This window comes from Pseudonaja textilis, chromosome 2 (genome assembly GCF_049901715.1).
Source record: "Pseudonaja textilis isolate UNSWEBS1 chromosome 2, rPseTex1.2, whole genome shotgun sequence".
Classification (NCBI taxonomy): domain Eukaryota; kingdom Metazoa; phylum Chordata; class Lepidosauria; order Squamata; family Elapidae; genus Pseudonaja; species Pseudonaja textilis.
Window position 1 is genome coordinate 245,694,200 of NC_141991.1, and position 24,044 is coordinate 245,718,243.

At 40.0% G+C, this 24,044-nt stretch overlaps 1 protein-coding gene across 1 annotated transcript in view; it reads left to right on the forward strand.

Moving 5' to 3' along the window:
• The window catches only part of MEX3C (mex-3 RNA binding family member C), a 33,766-nt gene that overhangs the window by 5,281 nt on the left and 4,441 nt on the right, over positions 1-24,044 (forward strand). The window lies entirely within an intron of this gene.

Sequence of the window (24,044 nt, forward strand, 5' to 3'; positions counted from 1 at the left end):
TTTGTCTATGGCAAACTAATCTAGTTCTAAAAAAGTCAGTACAGGAAAGCAAAGGTCCCTGTTTCTAAAGTTCACTGGTAATTTGAAGTAAGTGTTTCACGAAAAACTAATGTTGCTACCAGTATACCTGACATGCTCTGGAACCTCGTTGTTGGACACAGTTGAGGCATATGAACTGTTTTTTTGTAGCAATTCCAGTGGAAATATGTCTTGCCTGTGTGCACAAGAGCCTCTGAGTTGTGGATTTGAGAGGACAATTTATAGTTCGAATGGAGGCAAAATGTCTGGCAGCTTTTCTAAGAGCCCATAACAAGTTCTCCTTAAAACAGATGAAATAGGTATGGCTCTTAATTTCTAGTTTCTCACAGGACGATCCTATGAAAAATTAGTTCATTCCAGTCATATTTAGCTTATATCATTACATTTTACCAAGTCCTTTTGTTCACTTTTTGAGGTAGTGATGGTAAACTTAAAATTCTACACAGGGCATTTCAGAATGTGCTTTTAGGCTAGCTATAATCCAATAGACCATGGTGTTCTATCTATTACAATTGTCTAATTCTATTTCCTTGTTATTAGATGTAGTTAGAAAAATTAGGGAATCCTGTGCCGAGTTAAGAAGTGTTCAAATGTAAATATCTAAAAATTATGTACATTTAAGGGAGCCTGGCATTACAGGGAAATTTGAATAAATATAATAATGGAGGAGAATTTGCAAAGAGAATTACTTTTTCATTGCCGATATCTGCTTTAAGCAACATAAATGACGATTCTACATCTGGATATCACCAGATGGACAACATTGGCTAAATAATAGGAAACAGGAGATGGAGGAATACAGTTCAGTCTGAATACATTTTCAGAAGATGAAAAAAAACATGAATTATTGGGGACATATATGGACTTAGAGATATGATATATATGATATATATGAAAAAAGATATTTGGTCTTGTGCAAAAATAGAACCTGAGCTATGGAAAAGTGAAAGTCAGATTTTTTAAAAATCCTAAAATTTCAGATCCAAATAGTTTTCAGAACATGCTACATGCTAGTTAGAAAAGATGGAGCAATATCTTGAGCAATAAGAATACAGGCAATTATCATTATTCACAGTAATTACATTCTGGGAAAATGCAGCAAATACCAAATTAATTGGGCAATTCCAGTGTTTTGTTTCTCTGCATGTCCACAAATAGCAATAGCACTGACTTATATACCACTTCACAGTGCTTTTACAGCCTTCTCTAAGTGGTTTTACAGAGTTAGCATATTGTCCGCAACAAATTGGGGTCCTCATTTTATCCACCTCAGAAGGATGGAAGGCTAAGACAACTTTGAGCCTACTGGGATTTGAACTGCCAAGTTGCAGGTAGCTGGCAGTCAGCAGAAGTAGCCTGGAGTACTGCACTTTTAATGACTGCACCATCCAGGCTCTCTCAAATAAGTGTGACAGCCCCAGAACTGTACATTCAGGAACAAATTCCATTAGAGAATGATGTACAGGTAGTCCTCAACTTATGACCATAATTGAGCCCCAAATTTCTGTTGTTAAGTGAGATATTTTTAAGTGAGTTTTTCCTCATTTTACGACCTTTCTAGCCACACTTGTTAAGTGAATCACTGCAGTTATTAAGTTAGTTACATGGTTGTTAAATGAATCTGGTTTCCCCATTGACTTTGCTGGTCAGAAGGTTGCAAAAGGTGATCATATGACCTTGGGACACTGCAGCCATCATAAATATGAATCGGTTGTCAAGCATTCGAATGTAAATCACATGATCATGGGGATACTGCAGTAATAAGTGTGAAAAATGATCATGTCACTTTTTTCAGTGCTGTTGTAACTTTGAATGGTCATTAAATGAACTGTTGTAAGTCGAGGTCTACCTGTATAAGAAGTAAGAGACAATTGGCCAATAACAAAAGCACCATAGGGAAAAGAACTCCCATTGTTGGAGAAGAAGCAGCTGAAGTGCTGACGCCTCAATGTGGACAAGGCTGAATTGCAAAAAGTCAAGAACTCCTAGAGGACAGGTGTCAAACTTGCTGTGTCATGTTGCAATGACATGACATATCACAATGCTTTTTCCCTTTGTGGAGCTGTGGCCGGTGCATGACGCATCTGGCCCATGGGTCACCAGTTTGACACCCCTGTCCTAGAGAATGTGCTGATTATCAAAACATTGCACAAAGTCCTCATGCGAACCAAGTTTTTGTTTCCATTCTTGCAAAGAAGACTAGAGCCATACATGGAAAATTGAATGTCAAATGATCAGGTAAATATTTAAAAAGGCATACACCAGTGTGGTGTAGTGGTTTAAGTTTACTGCCCTAGAAACCAGGAGTTCTAGTACCACGTTAGACTCAGTGACTTTGTGATAGTCACTCTCTTTGACCAGGCCACCTCACAGGTTGGTTGTTGTGAGGAAATAAGGAGAAAAAAAAAGTATTTTCACCACCTTAGGTTATTATATAAAAATAATAAAGGTGTGGTAAAAAACAATCTTCAGAAATTGGATATGGTAGTAGAAAACTGGAATAAAACTAGGAATAATGGAGAGAACAAGAGAATTTTAGATTTACCTTTCCTTTACTGACTCCAATATGGTCTTTAATAGTACAGTTCATACCAGAAGGAAGATCATATTAAGGTTAATGTGTATATTGGAACACTTGGTTACTCTTTTGAGGAATCTTTACACTGTCAGAACTGAATTTGAAGGAACAGTGATTCAGGATAGGGGAGGGAATGAAACAAGGATGTATTTTGTCCCCATAGCTATTTTCATTTACAGTGAATATATTGTAAGAATAGCAGGTCTGGAAGAACTGACAAGTGAAATTAAAATACGATGTTGAAATGCTAACAATATGAGATATGCAGACGGCACCGCTTGATCAGCTTAAAAGCTTAGAAGAGCTTATTAAAGAAGTAAAACTAGAAAAAATGTTAAATATTAAAAAGACAAAGGTAACATCAACTAGCATGCTTTGTGAGTTCTTTTGAGTTAATCTTGAGTTATTCTTGGGCTCAAAAATAAATGTAGAGTAGTGTGCTGGAGAAAACAAAATAATTTTAGGCAGGAAGAGAATTGTAAACTTAGACTAGATAATGAAGAATGAAAGAATTTCTATCACAACAAGGGTCATGCTATCTGAATAAGTCCATGCAGTCTGCTTGGCAACGTTGGAAGTGGCTTGCTCTTGCCTTGTTTTAGGGCTGATTGAGTGACTGGCTAAGGTCAACCAGATGGCTTCCATGTCTAAGACAGCGCTAGAACTCATTTTCCAAACTCCTAGTCCAGTATCTTACCTATTAGATCAGACTGGCTCAGAGCAGTTAAAGCAATGGCTTTTTAGTGGTAATATATAGAATAAGGATGGATGTTGACAAGGAGCAAGAAGACAAATGCCTTCATGGATTAAGGGATGGTTACCAAAGAGTTCCATGAACTGCAAAAAGAACCAGTTGGTTAGTCCTGAAAGACTGTCTGTTGCCTTCTAGCAATTGCTAGCAAGCAGAAACTTGAATACTCCAGACATATGATGTGAATGGATAATGAAAATACTACGTGCTTTGCAAATTTGAGGGATGTAGAATAAGGGTAGATAATAGATAAAGGTTTATTGAAAGGTGTTGCAAGGATATCTATGGGAGAATCACAGCTTGACATTGGGAATAGGTTTAGAGTCTAGATGAAGGACATTTATCTACCAACAATGCTGGCCAAGTTCCCAAATATTTCCTCATATAGGCATTTTTCGGCTTATTTCTGACCAGAAGTTACTATATCCTCTTTCATCCACCACATTTCTTTTACGTGTGTGTGTGTGTGTGTGTGTGTGTGTGTGTATACACATGTTTACAGGCCTAGCTTGTCCCATACTTTTTCTTTAAAATACCTGAATTTCTCATGGTTATTTTATCATTGATTTCATCATCCACGTCCTTGTTGTCCCAAAGCTGCTTTTTCCAAAAGGCAGTTGGATTTTCTTTGGGTTTTTTCCCCCTTGAAGATGTTTCGTTTCTCATCCAAGAACATTTTCAAAGAGGAAAAAAAAAACAAAGTCCAATTACCTTTTGGAAAAATCCCCTTTGGGATAGTGTTTTTCAACCTTGGCAGTTTGACGATGTGTGGACTTCAACTCCCAGAATTCCCCAGTCAGGGGAGTGAGGTCTCTGCTTTTGGTCTTTTATCCAGTAATGTAAATTTGGCTTTCAGGAGTTCGCACCTGTATTTTCCGCAAACTCCTGGCGCCCAGCTACACTTTGCTGCTTGATTCCATCACATGTTTTACACAAGCCTTTCCATTTCACACATGCCTCTCCAACCTTTGGTTCGTACAGACTTTCCCTTGAAGCCTTTCCCAAATACAGTAGTTTGTAATGCTTGCATTACCCACCTTGTGAGCCGTTGAGCTCCAAAGGAATACCATGGTTTTGGCAAGAGATTTGTCTTCTCTCCAAGAAAAGGACCATTTTTCAGAATGACTGCCTGCTTTTCTGATCCCCTCCTCTCCTTGATTCCTATTACCATTCAAATCCATGGTTTTTGGATAAAGCAAAATTGGCTTAGTTTAGATAACATACAGAGCTAAAACCAATCCTTAATAGGAGCACCAACACAATCTACTGAACCAGCCCGAGTGGCATATAATTGTCATATTCTCGTAGTTTTATCTCCCAACCTCTCTGTCCCTCCCAGATTATACAGGTCATCTATTCTCCTTCAAAGGAACATCTTGTAACTGGATTTGTATACACTGAGCGCAATTTCTATTTAACAGGAGGATCGTTGCACATGTAACATTCTGGGCAAAACACCGAGTGCTCTCATATCACCGCTGGCTTTCTAACCTCATAGCTGCCCCCTCCTCTGTGCAGTTTTGGCTCAGGGAAACAGGTGCTCAAATCCTTCCATTTTCTCTTACAAAAATGTTCTCATCTGAGACTAAAATGTGGCAGCTTGTGCTTTCTTCGATCTTGGGACAGAACTAGAGATCGAAACTAATCTGAGAGGGATACTTGCTGCAAAATTGTGGGACAACACAACACAACGAAAGCCTGGTGAAGGAAAAGGAGGAGGTGAAAGATGAGGTTAACACTTTGAGACAAGAAGATCGGCTAGAGCCTGCGGTCTGGGCTAAGGAATTGTGCTGATCGAGGCAGTTCTACCAGTGATTCCTGCTCAGATCGTCTCTGGTTTCAGAGCCTTTTGGCACATGCTGGCTGTAGGTGATACTGCTTTTGTTTGGCAGCTGTGAGAGCTCAAGATGGGACTTTCTGCATGTTTTTAAAAGTGAGGCATATTTTATTGAAAGTTTTTTTTTATTTCATTATTTTTAGCCCAGTTATTTTTATTCCATCTTTCCTGTTTTGGAAATAACTCAACCCTCAGAACATACACTTTTTTCCTCCTCCTCTTTTCCACACAACCTAACTCTGTTAGGTTGATGGAGCTGAGAGAGGGTGACTGGCACAAAAATCAGTTTTCTAACACTTTCTGGCCTGAACATCTGGTCGTAAGTCATTGCAGTCATAAATTGAGGCACCCACAGACCTGGGGTTTTTTTTATACTTTCTGTGATGGTCATTCAGCAAATCACCACGGTTGTTAAGCAAACCTATTATTCCGATTAGACGTGGTTTTAGTGGAAACCAGCAAAAAAAAATGCTGGAAACTAGGAAAATATATTGCAAATTATGGCCACACGACTGCAGGAAGTCATAAAGGCAAGCATCCAAAATGTTGTAAGGTAACCACAAGGAGCATGAATTTTAAAACAGATGGAACGCTTTACGGGCCCTAAAGCGCACCCATTCCACAGCCATGGTTACTCCAAATGATTGTAAAATGATGGTCATAAGTTGAGGACTGTCTGCATAAAAACTGTTCGTGCCTTTATGCTTCACTTTATGTATCAAGCTATAACTTTTCTTTAAAAACTGACATTGTGTTGTATGTTGATTGAAAATGATCAATAGTAGACTCTCAAAAGTGATTAGCATAGGTTTAGCTCTAAAATATGTTTGCATTAGTTATATTATAGACTTATCTAAAATATTTATACTCGACACTTTATAGCTGATTCTTGTTTTTTTAAACATTTACAGGTGAACATAACTATATGGTCTAATTTAAGTTTTGAACTCTAGTTAAACAATTTCAGAATTGTTCTAATTCGCTTCTGAGGCTAAGATAGATTTAGATTAAACTAAATCTTAAAAACCTGTGCTGTTTTCTTAAATACTATTAAATGTAATGCCTCATCTGTCTCAGTACAGTAATTATATGCTGCTGTGTCATTAAATTTTCAAATATCTGCAGTTTACCACCTGCTCTCGAATGGTATGTCTACATTAAAATAAGTCATTGACTCAGAGATCCATTTTAAGTTACAGATTTCCACAACCAATCTAGAGAAGTGATTCATAATTCAGAAACAGGTCTTTCAGTATCTGCCAGAAGGATTTCTTCACTTACAGTCAATGAATAGTTATTCCCAAATCAGAAGGCATAAAAAGCCATACTTTGCTTTTTTTAAAAAAAAAATTATTCCTGCAGGGTCAGCTCCGGATTACATAGAGGCAGTCTGGGGAGGGAGTTGGAGACCCATCCAGCTTAATTAATTATACCAGTTCCAAACGTGGAATGCCACAGAAAATGCTGAGAAGCAATGAGGAAGGAAACCGTAACACATGAAAATAGCACAGACTGCTCCAGCCGCCAGGATGCAAAACCCACAACAAATAAAAGATTGAAGATTGAGGTGGTGCTCATCAGTGTGCTGGGGAAGTGCTGGCGAAGCCAAGAGGTCAAAGAAAGGAGACCCTGAAGCCAGGGGCTTCTCATTTCTGTGGTACGCGTTTGAAGTCTTCCCCCTTTTGCACGCGTAGAAAATCACCGTGCTTTTCACCAAATTGTGCTCCACCCCATTTGTATAATCAAGGTTATAATTACTTCAGTACTTCTTTTTGCTCATAATGATTGCATTGCAAGACTAGCCAAGCCAGTATATCCTTGTATCTGGCATTCAGATCTGCAGAAAATTATGCAAGTTCCATTTTTTTTCGAGCAGGGGGATTAAAAAAAAAAAAAACCCTGATTCATCTTGTCTCCTGATATCAGTAGGAAGTAGGCTTCACGGGGTTTTGCTGTGTAAATTTTGTTCAGTCCTTAGGTATAGAGGGATCTTCACTTGAAAGAGAATTTGCTGAAACATTCGTTCTTTTAAGTGTTAGCATAAGGATAAGTGGTTTAGTAACTTGGTGTCTTTCAGATGTACCAGCAGTTGAGCCTTTGGCATCTGTCACTGTGGCTAGGATGTTTGGGTATTACAGTCTGAATAGCCGAGTGATGTGTAGGTGGGTGCACACATGCTTTTGAGTCAGTCTTGATCCCTGGCCACGACCTGGACAAGTCTTTGCAATTTTCTCGGCTAGATTTCAGAAGTGGTTTGTCATTGCCTGTTTCCTTAGGCTGGGAAGAAGGACTGGCCCAAGATCACCTGGCTAGCTTCATGCATAAGGCAGGAGTAGAGCCTCGGTGGTTAGAGTGCAGTACTGCAGGCTACTTCTGTTGACAGCTGGCTGCCTGTAATTTAGCAGATCAAATCTCACCAGACTCAAGGTTGACTCAGCCTTCCGTCCTTCGGAGATGGGTAAAATTGTTGGGGACCGTATGTTGACTCTGTAAACCGCTTAGAGAAGGCTGTAAAGCACTATGAAGCAGTATGTAAGTCTAAGTGCTATTAGAGCTCACGGCCTCCCATTTTCTAGCCTGGTGCCCTAACGGCTGCACCAAACTGGCTCTCGTTTAGTTGCACAGTAGTAATGTGCAAAGTGTTCTTTGTATGGAACAAACACTTTTAAGGTGATCCATGCCTGAACCAAAGTATGCAAGTGTTGTCAGGTGTTTTCATTCCGGCATAGAAGAACAATGCGCCACTCTTCCTGTTTTGGGCAGAAACAGTTCAGAGGAGCGAGGAAAAATCTAAGGACGTCAGCAAGGGAGGGAAGAAAAGTGCAGGGAAATTCAGGAGCAGGAAGACCAGAGAGATGGGCCTTGCTAGGAACTACAGCAGGAACAGTGTACACCAGCGGTCTCCAAACTTGGCAACTTTATGACTTGTGGACTTCAACTCCCAGAATTCTTCAGCCAGTTGCCAAGTTTGGAGGCCCCTGGTGTATACCAACCTTACTACTTACCCGTGCAGTTTCTGTTTTATTTGAAACCCGGAACAAGCAAAGAACAATCGTTAATTCTAAAAGTTTGGTACAATATCCAGAATGTGATAACATGTGACGATGTCCATGTTGCATGGCTTTAAATTTGCATGGCTTCGACATTACTTCCCAAGTCAGGAATTTCATGTTAGCCAATGAGTTGAGTGACAGAGGAGAGGATGCTCATACCATCCCTGTTTGAATGCTCCATATGGAAATAAAACTGGCTGAGGGGGGGTGAACCCCTCTGCTTTTCCTTTATGGGCCTATCATTCAAGGCAGTGGCATTTTCTTTAGTAGGCTTTCCCCAAAGGTATCATTCACTATGTCTATGGAGATTCTCAGTCCTTTCAATCCCTCACCATCTGGTCAGAGCTGAAGAAGCTTCTTGAATGAGAAGCGAAACGCCTTCAAAGAAAAAACAAGAAAATCCAGTTGCCTCTTGAAAAAAGTACCTTTGGGACTGTCATTCACTACCTTGCAAACCAGCATGTTTCTGGCCTGGTTTGGAGTGTTTCCATGGGTCTTCAGCACCTGTGGTGAAAATGACCTCTCCCTAAAATGATGAGTTAAATCTAAGAGATACTTACATATTCTATTGTCTGTCTGATCATTATTTCCTTGTATGCTATACTCCCGTAATCACATCTGTAAAAACGCAAACATTTCGTTTTGGAGTCCGTCATAGTAGCTTGATTGCAGAAACAAGCATAGACTTGTTTGGTGCTACAAGATAGAGAGCAAACGCTAGACGTCTTTTGTTTCTTTGTTGGGTATCTCAGATGTGCTAAAGTGGAGCACATAGTTTTAGTCTGCTTTAAGACAACATGCTATAAAACCGTTAGCAGAGTCAAAGCAAGGTGATAATGGTAGAACTCAGACAGAGCCTACGGAGTGTTAAATATTAAGGGCAAACAAGCTTTGGTGCTGTTTATCTTACAGAGGCAGGACCTGATATATTGGCTGAGAAGCAAATCTTGGGTAGGATGTTGGTTCCAACCATTCCTGATAACAAGGCTTGTGCACGCTTCTAAACTGTCTGAGGTCCATCTTAGGTCCAGCATTTTGCTTTTCATCGTGACCAACCAGATGTTTCTAGATTTCTGACCCTTCCACGTGGTTATTGTGTTCCAGCTGGTACTTGACGGTACATTGACCCCAGTCCATCATTACTAGTGAGTTTTCAAGACCTAATAGCTTCGGATAAATGTACATTCATGATTTTGTCCAATCATTTCCTCTTCCCATTATTTTAATGTGATTTAGATTCTAAACAGGAAGTCTGTCAAGTTTTGGTATGTAGATAATTAAGATAGTAATTTTTTTGTGTCAGGCTACCAAATCTAGACTGCCAAAATCTAGAAAAACCAATGGATATCAGCAAGATATGTACAGATCGTCCTCAGCTGAGGACCTAACTATTACAATCATAAATTGTGACAATTGTAAAGCAGATCATCCATATTACCAAGTCCATTTTACTCCCATTTTTGCAGTGGCTGCTAAGTGAATCCATTATTTGCTCCGGGGCATTTTTGCCGAAACCTGGAAGTAAATACCGCTTTTCTGTAAAAACTCTGCAAATCAGTCACATGGCTACGGAACCATAAAACAGCCATAAATGTGGGCTGGTTGCCAAAATATCATATGACCATGAGGGACAACCATTGGAATTGTGTTGTAAATACTTTTTTTTGGGGGGGGGGTGTCCATCATAACTTTGAATGGTCAGTAAGCAACCAGTCGTAAGTCAGGGAGTACTTACAATAGTAGTAGTCCAAGCCTGGGTATTGCAGCTCAGATCTGGTAATCATAGCTTTGTAAAAATACAGACAAGACAGACTTAATAGATCTGTATTCCACAGATTATTTATCATTCCCATACCCTATTTTATATACTGGAGTCACCTCATTTGAATTTTCATTTATCTTCATCGGTGAATGAATGTGAATGATGATCCAGCTGCTTCTAGAGTAATTTTTCTCAACTTTGGCAACTTCATAATGCCTTCAGTATTGTACCCAGAATTCTCCAGCCAGCATGGCCATTGCAGGGAATTCTGGAAGTTGAAGTCCATACATCTGAAAATGCCCAAGATTGAGAAATGCCATTCCAGAGGTTCAATGTCTTCACTCTCTAAATATAGCCCACCTTGAAGGAGATGGACAGTCTAGAATAGGGATGTCAAACTCAAGACCCGTGGGCCGGATCTGGCCCGTGGAGTGCTTAGATCTGGCCTGCAGGGTTGCCCTGGAAACAGCAAAGGATTGGTTCGCAGTGCCTCTGCCAGTGAAAATGGAGCCCACAGCCCTCCCGAGTTGGCAGAGAGGGTTGCAGGAGGCCGTTGCAGCCAAAAACAGAGTTAGGGAGTCCGTTTTCGCTGGCAGTGCGCTTAGGCCACCAGAGGCGCCCCCAACACAAGTGAGGTCGAGCTGCCCATGTCCATCCTGGCCACGCCCAGCCCACCCACCCCCCACCCAAGATCAAACCCAACCCTGCTGCAGCCCTCAGTGAAATCGAGTTTGACACCCCCGGCCTAGAAACATGAAATAAGGTCAATTAAAATAATAAAAAAAAAACAAATGATAAAAGAAAATACATTATCTACTTTTCAAGGAAGCCCAAAAAATTTGCTATCTCTATTCAGAAGTTAAGAAACAAAACAAAAAGTAGCAGCCATTCTACTTTAACTTGAATTGTTTCTCTTCCTTCGAGGCAAGTAAAGAGATTTTGGGGTCGGTTGGTTTCACTTTGTTTGCTCTCAGGAAATCAACAGTTGCAGAAATGGAGTCAGTCTTTTTTGGGGGGGTGGGGGGGGAGTGCTTCCTTTCCATTTAAGGTGGACTAATCCGGCGAAAGGGAACAGGTGGATGTGGCTGGGTGGAAAAGCTGTGCATTTTAGCAAGCAGCATGATGCCTGCCCACAGCTGCAGACGGGATGCAGAGCTTCTGGAGCTTAAAGTGGTTGGTGGCTGAGAAACTCTTAGCTGGGGTATTGAAATGACCTTTCTGGCTGCAAATGTTTACACTGAGGTTCTTATTCTCATGATGAATGAAAAATAGTTCCTCGCTTGCACTTTAAACTGCTCTGTAAGTATCCTAGACAAGGGATCCTCCAACCTTGGCAACTTTAAGACTTGTGGACTTCAACTCCCAGAATTCCTCAGACAGCTTTCCCCGGCATACCTGGGGGGTGGGACTTTATTTTTTAAAAAGTGTGGACTATCTTCAGTACAAAGGAATGGTTATTTTAAGTGGTAGTAAATTACTCTTCTCAAGCCCTTTTAGAAAGAGGTTATTTGTAAGATAAATAAGTGACTATTATGGAAAAACAAATACATTCATAGCAGCATATGGAGTTGAGTCAGTGTTTATACTGTATTTTCCCATATCTTAATGAAGATTGAGGAACACTGTGTTCATGAGTGCCAGATAGGCAAAAGGCATTTGATATGGAGAAACCAAATCATCCAATTCCCTAACTATCTCAAATATGAAGATTTCTGGTGGTAATAACAGCTGTGCTATTAAGAAAAATAAAAGGTTTGAAAACAGATTAAGCAATTTTTCCAAGGAGAGAATTTGGCTTTCCTAACCTTCTAGGAGCTGTAGAGATTATAATTTCTAGAAGGGGGCAAAACTGAAATTATTCCACATTTTTATTCTGTTTTATTGGAGGTAAAATTTAAGGGTGACAAAGGGCAGCAGAAGCCATTCCTATTCTTTTCCTTAAAGTCCTTTAACTATGACCCAAAGTTACCATTTAGGATGCCAATTTCATACCATTTTTGGTGGCTTGGCAAAGCTTTAAGGCTGAGAAAAAGAGCATTTTGTATTTCACAATCCAGTGGTGGGGTTCAAAAAAATTTACTACCAGTTCTGTGGCTGTGGCTTGGTGGGCATGGCTGGGGAAAAATACTGCAAAATCTCCATTCCCTCCCCACTCCTGGAGGAAGGATACTGCAAAACCGGATTCCCTCCCCAGCCTACTAACCTGCTTTCCAGCTCCGTTCTCCTGTGCAGGGCAACCAAAGAAGAACCCAGCCAATCAGCTGGGACTCAGGAGGCAGAGAAGAGATGGGGACAGGGCCAGTCAGAAGTGGCGTTTGCCAGTTCTCCGAACTACTCAAAATTTTTGCTACCGGTTCTCCAGAACTGGTCAGAACCTGCTGAATACCACCTCTGTCACAATCCCACTCATAAATTAAAAGGTTTTTTAAAATGGCATCATCTTAGGATGCTGGGGAAGACTTGCTTGTTAGCTTATTGAGGCATTGATTTTCCCACTCTTGCTTTTAAAGAAGCCAAGGATACTATTGGCTTATGTACAAGAGTTTGCCTTTTTCTGTAGCTGAAGAAACTGCTGCCTTTTGTAATACTTAACAAAACATATATGACCATAATTGAGTGCAAAACTTAGGTTGCTAAGTGAAACATTTGTTAAGTGAGTTTGCTCCATTTTATGATTTTTCTGCCCCTCTTAAGTAAATCATTGCAGCAGACAAGTTAGTAACCTGGTTGTTAAGTGAATCTGGCTCCCCCATTGACTTTGCTTGTCACAAGGTCACAAAAGCTGATCACATGGGACACTGCAACCGTCATAAATATGAACTAGTTGCCAAGCATCTGAATTCTAATCACGTGATCTTGGGGAGGCTGCAATGGTCGTAAGTGTGAAAAACGGTGACTAGTCACTTTTTTGGGGTGCCATTATAATGGTCACTAAATGAACTGTTGTAAGTCAAGGACTACCTGTTATAACTTCCATATCTCCAAGGCTCAGCCCAGTTATAGGTCCATGTCTGCCATTTTCCTGTGATTCTGAAGTTAGCTGATATCATAATGTCGTCCCGTTTCTCCCAGTATTAACTCCTTGAGTTAATACTGGTTTGTTAGCAACTGTTTTAAGTTATGAGAACAACACCACCACCACCCCCTGCTACTTACAACCCGATTCCAAAATTTCCCTTCTCACGATCCCATGATTTCATTTCAGGCCCTTGGCAACTGGCCTGTGTTTACCGCTATTTTCAGCTTCCCACAGTCACATGACTGCAACTTCCGTTTTTGCTGTAAACTGGAGTTTACTTTCAGCTTCCAGCTAAAATCACCCATAGCAAACAATGAGTTTGTTTAACAATAGCTGCAAAAAAGGGGGGGTCAATCACGTGCTGATCCTTTATGGCTCAATTGCAGTCATAAGTCAAGAACTGCCTGTATAAAAGAAAGATGCGGTTTTAATATGTCCTCCCTCCTGGCTAGCATATTATTGGTCTCTTGGCAGGGCACATATTTGCAGCAGGGGTGACTCCAGATTGGTTAGCTCTCAGTTATGCATTAGTCTACTCTCTCCTCAAGATGTAGCACTAGTTTAGCCTTCAGTGAGCTTCTGCAATCAGCAGGCCCAAAAATTTAGGCTAGGAGTTTAGTTTTATTTTGCTTCATGCTTTTTGTTGTTGTTCAGATTGGTGGGTTTTAAGGAGCAAACTGAAAACTTTAAATCTGCAATGTGCATTGTTCATGCTGCTTATAGAAAAGCAAGTCACACAAAGTTCACTGCAGCCTTTAAACCAGGGGTGTCCAACCGTGGCAACTTTAAGACTTGTGGACTTCAACTCCCAGAATTCCTCAGCCAAGTTGCCACGGTTGGACACCCCTGCTTTAAACCAACAGAGACTGCATATACTGTATTTGACTTACTCAAATTTGGCCTACAAAATCCTTCTTGAGAAAGTTATTGGTAACAACCTATAAATATGATCCCCTCCTCTGTTGCTTTAGGGTTCAAGTTATTTTAGCGTTGCTAGCTTGAAACAAATGCCTTATTTGGAGCATTGATTCTGAATTGTTCCTTTAAATAAGTTGAAACCTTTAAAAATATTCTTTAAAAAGACCATATAAGACATGAATATTCTTCTGAGATGCCATTTCATATTTCATTCTCCTTTACAGCTTTATTTGGGGTAGAATTCCTTGTTTCCTGAATTTTTAAACACTTCCTGTGACTGAAGTATATTTGTATCTAACCATTAAAAAAGATATAGTTGAAGCAAGTGTCATTTTGAATCATGTGAAATATATGTTTATCCAATTCATAAGTAGTTGCAATTCTAGCAGCTCTGAAATTAACAACTATGGAAATAATGGGGTTCTTAATTAGATGGACACGTATTTGCAGCCACTTCATATAATGCTTCCTCATATGAGGTTATTTTTCCCCTGAGGTCATAGCCAAGCCCACGGGGGAAAACTGTTCAAAATCTAAACTAATTCATAATATGTTTATATGAATTCCATTGCACTTGGCTTTTAATTCCATCAACTATCATTTCTGCATGCTTGAATCTCATATGACTCATAAATTTTGGAAGATTATTGTCATGTATTTCACACAGCAGTTAATCTTCATAGTTCAGTGGTGAGCTATGGTTCCATTTCAAAGATGGTTGTGTGAAATGTTCGTATTTTAACAAGGAAGGACTTGACCATACTCAGGTCCTACTTGGTAAATCTGATGATCCCATGAATCTCCAATATATATTATTTCAGGGTTCAATCAGATCCACTTGAAATATTGAAAAACATAACATTCGGTGAATCTCAGCTTTCAGCAGGTTAGGAAAAGTTTTCTGGTTGTTGTAGTTGTGGAAAATACATGACATCTGTGAGCTGTATTTTCAGTGGCCAGCAATCTGATTTCTTTCGCTGGCTTACATACCAGGAGTTTACACTTAAAAAGCCCCTATGGGAAGTGATTGTAGAGACTCCGTGGGTTCCTATGAATAAAAGTTGTCTGGGAGTGGAAAAACAAAATGATTTCTGAATTATGGATATCACATACCAAACTGTTATCTTCGTTTAGCTATTTACAATGTTACTTTTGCTCTTGCATGTAGAAGAATAGGATTATCTGTGATGGTTGGTAAGGCGGACAAGGAGTTGAAAAACCTTGACTTTATCTGATTCTGTGCAAGGATTTTGATACATGAATAACTTGTGAAAATTCTCCCAGTGGACCTGTTTCTTGGAGCACATTAGACAACTTTGGTTGATATTCTTGAGTGTTCTGCGTTTTCAAAGTTACTCAATGTTATAGAGTACTAGCTCTAAACTCATGCCATACTACAAAAGTATGTGATCGAGCTAAGTTTTTTGGGGGGAAATAAGTGTGTGGGGGGGAATTGTGCCTCTGCCTACCAGCATCCATCGGTATTCATCTGGCTAGCGTGTGAGAGAGCTGAGGGCTGTTTGGACACTGAAGCAGTATTTGCTATGTGAGCAAGAAGGAGACAGCAAGGAGCCTGGGCATGGCTTAGCTCAAATGATCTGTACTAAAGCTGGTTGCTAAACTGAAACTGAAACTCATCTCCTCTGCTTGTGTTTTGCATTTGGAACAGATTTCTTTTCAGGTGGGGAGGGGGAGTAGAACTCCTTAGCATCACAGCCTGTTAATAATAATAATATGGGAAATACTAATGCTCTGATAGTCATTTCAAAAAATCCTTTCTTAGCAAGCACCTAGAAGCCAAGAAGAACATGCGTGCCAAATTTCAAGTTTGTAGGCTTTACGGTTCTGGAGATTTTGTGATGATGCATGAGTGGTATTTCGCTTTTATATATCTAGACTGAGTGATGTAGTCAAAGTGTTCTTTTATGGATTTTCATCAATCATAATAAATTTCTGTTCATTTAAACACAGCGATACAGAAAGTTAAATTACAACAGAAAAATGGCCTCATCAAACCGGATTTCTGAAAGCGTCTGTTCAATTGGTGGATCAACTTTTTTTTTTCTTAAGTTGACTTTCTAAGGCACCATAGATGACAATTATATTGCTTATCCTCTAAGACCACCTACCTGTATTAACCTGCAGCAATTGATGATCCCCTTTGAGGGGGAGGGGCGATTTAGAAATATGTAATATAAATAAATTAGTGTGTGATGCCCATCAGTAGTACCACTGTCCCTCAAATTCATGTTCTTGCAAGAATGTAATCCTTAAAACTATCTAGTGGTCAAGCACTTCGACTGCCACCTTTAGGTAACCTACCTAAGCTTAAAAAAATGTCCTGAGAGATTATAATAAGAATTTAGGAAGTGTAACTATTCTCCAGCGCAAGAGGGATAATGGTAATGTGGCGCTGCTGTTGCTTCTTTCATGTTGTATATCTTATGTAGGGATGGTGATGGCAAAAATGAATTTGTCAGCTCAGCTCCAATTTGCCTTTCATCAGACACCAGTAATAACTTCATCTCTTAAAACCGGAAAACAAGACTTCCCTTGTTAATTAGCCTCAAGATTGGCTGTCTTAGCAAGGAGTGAGTTGGTAATAAGCAGGTTTATGTTAAATGTTGTTATTCCCTTTCATAACACCTCCTTTATATACTATAGCCTGGAATCTGGGAAACTAGTTGATGTTATCTGGCAGAGAGCAACACTGCAAATGGGAAAACATCATCAAGTCTTCATTAGGAGCAACTGCTGTGTTTAGACTATATCTGAAATTTTTTTAAAAAAAAAACTTGGAGAAGTTGTACAAAAAGCCTATAGTGTTTTTTTTGTAAAGTTTATTGGTTTTTAAAAACAAAAGAACAAAACATAAAAACATCAAACTTTCTTCCATAGGTATACAAGCAGTGTGCCAGTTGGTTTACAAATTTTTTTGTGCATCCATTTCGTAGTCTTCAGTTACAGTTACATTGCATAATAGCTCATATTATCAATCAAAAATTGAACACCCTAGTATCATTATTAATCAATCATTTGACTATAGTTTTATTCATTCATATTTTACAACCATAATTTACTTAATTTATTTTAAAGCAATTCATATAATCCTTCCAAATCTATCCTAAAAACATTTTGTAGATATAATAAAAAAGAAGTACATCTTTATATATTTATTATTTACTAAAAATCTACATATTTCATTATTGTATTTTATTATCTAACCATTGATAGAAAAGGTCCCAAATTTTATAAAATTGTTTATCTTCTTGTTCTCTAATTTCAAATGTCAATCTACTCATTTCAGCACATTCCAATATTTTCTTAATGATTTCCTCCTGCGATGGTATTCTCTCATTTTTCCAGTTTTTAGCAAATACAATCCTAGTCGCTGTTACTACATTTACATATGGCTCAGTTGGCTCATATTACCATATGTGGTGGACTTGTGCGGACGCTAGAAAATACTGGACCTAAATCCACATGTGGTTGGAAAAAATGACAAAAAAACATATAGATTTGAAACCAGAGATATTTTTATTGGGAATTTTACCTGATACATATAGCAAAGATTTGAAATACCTGATTGTAAAGGCCTATGGTGTTTTTTTTTAAAAAAAAAAATTCCTTTTAGGATTGTTGAAGAAGCCAACTGGCAAAAGAAGAAATTATACATTACGTTTCAGGATGAAAGCGATGTTTGTTTGTTTTAGCATCGTGGTGTCCCTTGTCTTAACATTTCCTTCACCTCTTTTCCTGTGGGTCATAGCTCTGGAATCTGTTTCCTACATGCTTGAAATAATAAGCTAACCATGGCTTTGAGCATGCACAGAGAAGGGATGTCCTGATTGTAGTCTGACTCAGCTGCTGTGCCATTTAATCCCCAGCATCCTTCCCAAATCCCTGGTATGCTCAGTGACTGAGAAGGAAATAAAGGCCCCATAACCCTTGGATCCTTGGTGCTCTCTGAGCTTGGCTGCTTTCTTGGAGACATTTCATGACCAAAACTAGGTAACACTCAACTAAGCTCCGAGAGCATCAAGGACCTCTCATTTCAACCCTGAGCTACAAATACTCTCCTCCATCCACTCATGTTAAAACACTGAGGCCAAAGCAACTTTATGTGGAGTCTGGTGGAAAGGTAATTCCAGCCATGCAATTTTCCTTCAAGGGTTCCTAAGGGTTGGGGAGGAATCTGTTGTAACTTTGAGCAGTTGCTCAGCGACTGATCGTAAGTCAAGGACTATATTTGGTTTGCCAAGTTCGAGTCAGCTATACTATTTGTTTTAAGCACCTTTATGCAACTGTAAGAAATAATCACACAGCTACATTCACATTATAAGTCTTGAGTAAAATGTAAAAGCGGTTCGCCTCTGGAGCTTGGTAGAAAATAAATGAGGTGTTGCTTCACATATTGTGCTTCTCGGTTCCACAGAAGTCTCAAGTAAAATATAGCAGCCTTTAGCTGATACAGATAGGCTGAGAATGTCTATTCCAGTTTTCTGCTTGGAAACAGTGATTTACACACAGCAAGACAATAAAATAAAAATGGACCAATTCAGAAGCAGTTGCTAATGCTTATAATGTCTTTGATAGTGTTGTGTATTTTTGGAGCTATTATTGAGTGGGTTTTCTCTCTTCTCCTGGGTTTCTTCTTTTTGAGAGATATAGAGCATGGCTCCTGGCATTAAAAAAAAGAAAAGAAATGGAGTATGTTTCTGCAGAGATGAGCAATTCTTGAACTAGGGCTTTAAAAGGCTACGGTCAAATTGCCAAAGTAGGTGGAATGTTTTGTGTTATGATTAACAAGCGTAATATCCTTCTGAGATAGTAGAATATGTCCCTTAGTTTTACGGTATTATGCTCTTTTATTAGCTCAAATAGCATTAGGACTTAATCTGGACCAACATGTCTGGCGCAGTTCCAGAACTACTTCCGGTGGTAGAAGTCAACCACAGGAAGATCATACCAGGAAAAGAGTGAGAGAGTTTCCTTACAATGAGTAATCCTAGCCAGCAACAATGATTACTTCCAAAATGTTGAGCCAATCACACTTGGCTTGCCACTGTCCCAAAGAAAGAAAACAGAAGAAGAAGAAAGATAGCTACCGAAAGGCCAAGCAGGGCTTCTGGCTTCCACACCATCTTCTAATCGCTCTCTTTGATTTTACAAGGAGACTAATGACTTAGGGAACTATTAGTATGCTTGTGTGTAGTTAGCATGCTAACAATTTGGTCTTTCCTGCTGTTATGCAAGCAGAGAAAAATGTGATTGAATCGCTGGGCATGCTTATCTGTTCTCGATTAGTACTTTTAAAGAAGGTTTTAATAGCTCATCTGCCCACATACTGCCGGGTGTTTGGTTTTTTAACCTGTTCACTGCTGTCCTAGCTTCTGTCACAATGTAGAAACAGATGCATCTAGAGATTCTCTTGGTCTTTTCAGCATTTTAAAAAGTAATACAGGTTGATACCATACAGCACTGTATAGCCAGTATGATATTGAGGTTACTGAGGACAGCCCCCCCCACCCCCCAAAAAGTACCATTATCTTCACTCTCTGTGGACCAATTGCTTCAAGATATTTCACAAAAGTTATTTTATTTTATTGTTTGTAACCACAGATCCTAATACAGAACACCATAAAATCCAATCACAAGAGTACTCAATTATTTATTCTCTCTTTGTTGCCCCTTGTATTCTACCCCCCAAACAGCTTTGGCTATTATAAGTTTAATGTATAGTTATTTTAAAAAAATATTTGGCCCCATTTGGACATTATCACTTAGGGGTATACAGTGGAACCTTCTGGTCACAACTGTAATCTGTTCCAGGACTTCGGTCACAACCCAATTTGGTCGTGACCGGAAGCAAGACCGACTGTGCATGCACAGACCCCCCAAAATTGGTGTGGAAGGGGAAATCGCCGTGGTAGGGAAAATTGACGCGGCTGTGTTTGGCCGCCACCTGAAGGTGTATTTGCAACCAGAGGCCAAAAAAATTCCGAAAGTTTTGTTCGTCACCCAATTTGGTTGTGGTCAGAAACGTTCGCGACCCGAGGTTCCACTGTACTCACTTTTGTTGCCAGGGGTTTAGGCTTTGATGGCTGTGTGTTGCATTATTTTGAGGGGAGAGCACATTTGTACTGTTATACAAGCTGTATACCCACTCCTTTGCATTGTAGCCAAGTGTCATTTCTTCAGTGTTGTCACATGAAAAGATATACTTAAATATTTGACAGAATTGTGAGCGGGTGTACTCACTTCTGTGATATAGCTTCATAGAGGAAGTTGCTTACAACCGATAGTGTGACTTCAAAGGAATTAATTGCACACTCCTCTCTTCTCCATTCCATATGTATAATTGGCAATATTTCATTTTGTTTAGGTTAACAAACTTCATGTTCAGAAAACTGACCCTTTCTGCCTAGGTTCAGCTGACCCTGCTCTGTATAGCTATAGCGTAGTAGGCCACAGAAATATAACATCTGCTAGCTAGAAAGTAAAGTATTTGAAATAAATAACTTTGCATGTATTTGTTTTTGATGACTCCACTTTCTACATGGAAGCTTTCAAAGTATTTGACATTTTTGTGGCAATGATTTGGAGGCCAAGGATGATTGACAGAACAGATGTTGTAAATGGGCCATAGCTGATGGTTGGGTAACAGGCTCTAATCATCCTCCCCAGAAAAAAAATATTCCTTAAAAGTTATTTATAAGTCCAGACCTGAGTAGCACTCAAGATCTGTTTTTCAAAGTTGCTATCGTGTTGTAATTTTTTAATGTCAGAGTGACGGAAGCTTAAATGGAAAGAATCAAAGTCTCTACATTCACCAGATTTGAAAAACAATCTCATCCAGAAAGAAATCAGGCAGAACAGAACAGAACAGAACAGTGTGCAGGGGGGGCTGGGGTGAGATCACTAGGCTGGCAAGGTAGTTTGTGCCCAGTTTCAGCCTTCAAACTCATTTTCTCCCCTTCCTCCTTCTGTTCCAGTGGTTGCATCCCTTAAAGGAGGCTGTATATGAATCTAATTAGTCATGCTGGCTGGTTCTGCTGGGAGTTTTAGTTTAGTGGGTCAAGGAATGAACATTCATCCTTGTAGCTTGTATGTGTCACATAAGTGGGTGATATGCTTGCACAGGACTATCATCGAGAGCATTTTGTTTACTTGATTGAATCCTATCACTTGACTTCTCCATTGCTGTGCGAGGCTTCTCAGAATTCATGTTGAGGATACAGATGTCATTTTGATATGTGCATTTTCTGATTAATATCCACTTTTATTTGATCCTTATAGCTTAATTCTGTGAAGAATTCTTCAAGCACCTTCTTCTCATCTCCGGTTTAGTATGTCAGATGGGTCTTCATTGTAATCCTATCAACTAATATTTGTGTTCAGTTTGTTCAACCTCTTTTCTTTCAGAAGACAAACCACCAGCTCTCGGGGACAGTATCCTTTGTTAAGGCTGCACTTTCACTAAGTTGCTCCAGACATTGCGGTTTTCATTTGGCCACCAGGGTGGTGGCTCTTTGGCGCCAGATTTAGGCCAATTCACTGTGGCCAACTCATCATGGGTCAATTCGATGTATCAATTGTTTCATTTAGTTACTTTTACTATTAGTGACCACCTTTTTTTTTTTTTTTTTGAAATTATTGTATTTCTGGATTGACTTTTATGTTATTATTACTGGTCGCAGTCCTGTCGAAATTAATTTAATGTTTGTATCTGTTTGAATTGTCCCACAGTGAGTGGACCGCAGTGAGTTGTCCCATGGCCAGTTGTCCCATTCCGCTTCTGTCATTTGTTTCTCTCAGAGTTACATTGTCTGACTTTGCCTGTGCATTCTGGTCTTTCAGTCACTTCCGTTATGGACATTCACCCCAAAATCTGGTTTAGGACTGCTCCTTCAGTCCAGTGCTGCCATTGGCTCACTGTGATGATAGATGCCTAAAGACTAAGTTTAGGAGCTCATTGAACAGATTGCTCAGTCTAAACTCATTAAGCGTATTACAACTATTGGCTGCATGTAAATGGTCTTGAGTTAATGTTGTTGTAACCAAAGCAATGCAAATTTTTAAACCCTCTCTGGGGCACTGATTCTTGAGATTATGTACAATCTTGCCTTGTTGATAAACAAGATGGAACCAAGTCCATTTCTTTTCTCTGACCTTAAAGTTTTGGAGGTAGCAGTTGGGTCTGATGCATTATTTCAAAGCATAATGTCAATATTCTTGTAATCCAGACATCACTGCTAGCTTCCATAGCAGTTGGATTGAGATGAAGATACTCTGGGAGACCTATTTCTCCTTGCATGGACAGCACAGCCTCTAGGTTTTTTAATTTTTCCATTTCTGCTCTTCGGTGGAAATGTCACCAGGTGCACATTCGCACATCGTTTCCATGTCTCCCTTGAAGGCCAAGGTGAACACCTTTTCATCTTCCCTCACTCTTCCCCTTTCTTAGCTCAGGCTTCTCACTGGGAAGGATTTCTCCTCGTGGGACAGGAGATAGAACACAGTCCTGCCTCTCTTGCACCTGCTTCTTCCCTACGGGTCTTTCCCCGTGGAGCATTTTCAAAGGAACTCTTGGCAATTATATAGGCTGCACATTGCCTCGTACCCAGGATTCTTATTCCTGTAAATAGAATTAAACATTAGCTTGTTTGAAGTTGTTGTGGGTTTTTTTGTCCCGGCTCCTATCCATCAAAGGTTGCATTTAATTTTTTTTTGTTTTCTCCCATGTCTCAAGGCCTTGCTCTTGTTTCTACCCATTCCATTCTAAGGCAGCTTTTGGTTTGCGTTCACATTTGATTGAGCTTTTTGGTCCTATCGTTAAGTGCTTTAATCTAATTAACACCTGTTAAGACCTTTCTGGTTTGTAATCTCTCCTCTCATCGGAGTCCTGGTAGTGCAGTGGTTAGAATGCAGTATTGCAGGCTGACTCTGCCCATAACCAAGGGGTTCAATCCTGACCGGTTCAAGGTTGACTTAACCTTCCATTCTTCCGAGGTTGGTAAAATGAGGATCCAGATAGTTGGAGGCAATAGGCCGACAATGTAAACCTCCTAGAAAGTGCTGTAAAGCAGGGGTCCCCAACCACCGGGCTGCGGACCAGTACCAGTCCATGGAACATTTCCTACCGGGCCGCCGGTTTGCTGGGCGCCACCATCTTGTTTGACGAGAAAGTGCTTCCAGGTGAACTTTTCCTGTTGGAAAGCGGCGTTTGGGTCCTGAAGGAATCCTTGCGCCTTAGTTTCATCGAAGGGGGGGGCGGCTTCGAACGAAACTAAGGCGTGAGGATTCTTTCAGCACCCAAGGCAAGGCAAGCCGAGCAACCGTCCTGAAGCCGTCCCAAAGTGAAGCCCATCAACAAAGGTACAAAGGAGGAGTTGAAGGTGGCGGGGAGAAGCGGGGGACGGCTGGCTGGCCGGTCGCTCGTCTCGCCTTGCCTTGTCATGTGTGCTGATGCCGGTACCGGGCCGCGGATCATTTTGTGATGCCGGTACCGGGCCGTGGCACAAAAAAGGTTGGGGGCCACTGCTGTAAAGCACTATGAAGCGGTATATAAGTCTCAAGTGCTATTGCTGCTGCTATGCTATCTCTCAAGTGCTATTGCTGCTGCTATGCTATCTCTGTTTTGAGACCCATTCAAACGCATGCCTTCTCTATACAATACTCACCCTGAGTGTGTCATTCTTTCTTGCCCTATAGCAGAAAGCCAACCCCATAAGTTTGGTCCTTGGGTCACATATGCATTCATGCCAAACCCTGGAAATGCCGCATTGATTATACAGAACTGAACACAAAAGTGGAGATACAATTAGGACCAAGGTGAATCATGCTTTCCACCAAAATATCTATCCAGAAAGTTCTAGTACTAGAAAGTTCCTGGTTTCACATAGCACTTAAGACGTCACATGACAGCAATGTGACACGGCGAGTTTGACACCCGTATTCTGTATCCTTCAAGCTTTGACCATGCATTGGCCTATTCTTCCAATTAACCCATTGATGCTCATGTTTTATTCAGCCTTACATTCTATAGTCAGCCTTAATCTTTTTGTTTTGGGCAGCTTTCCTTGAT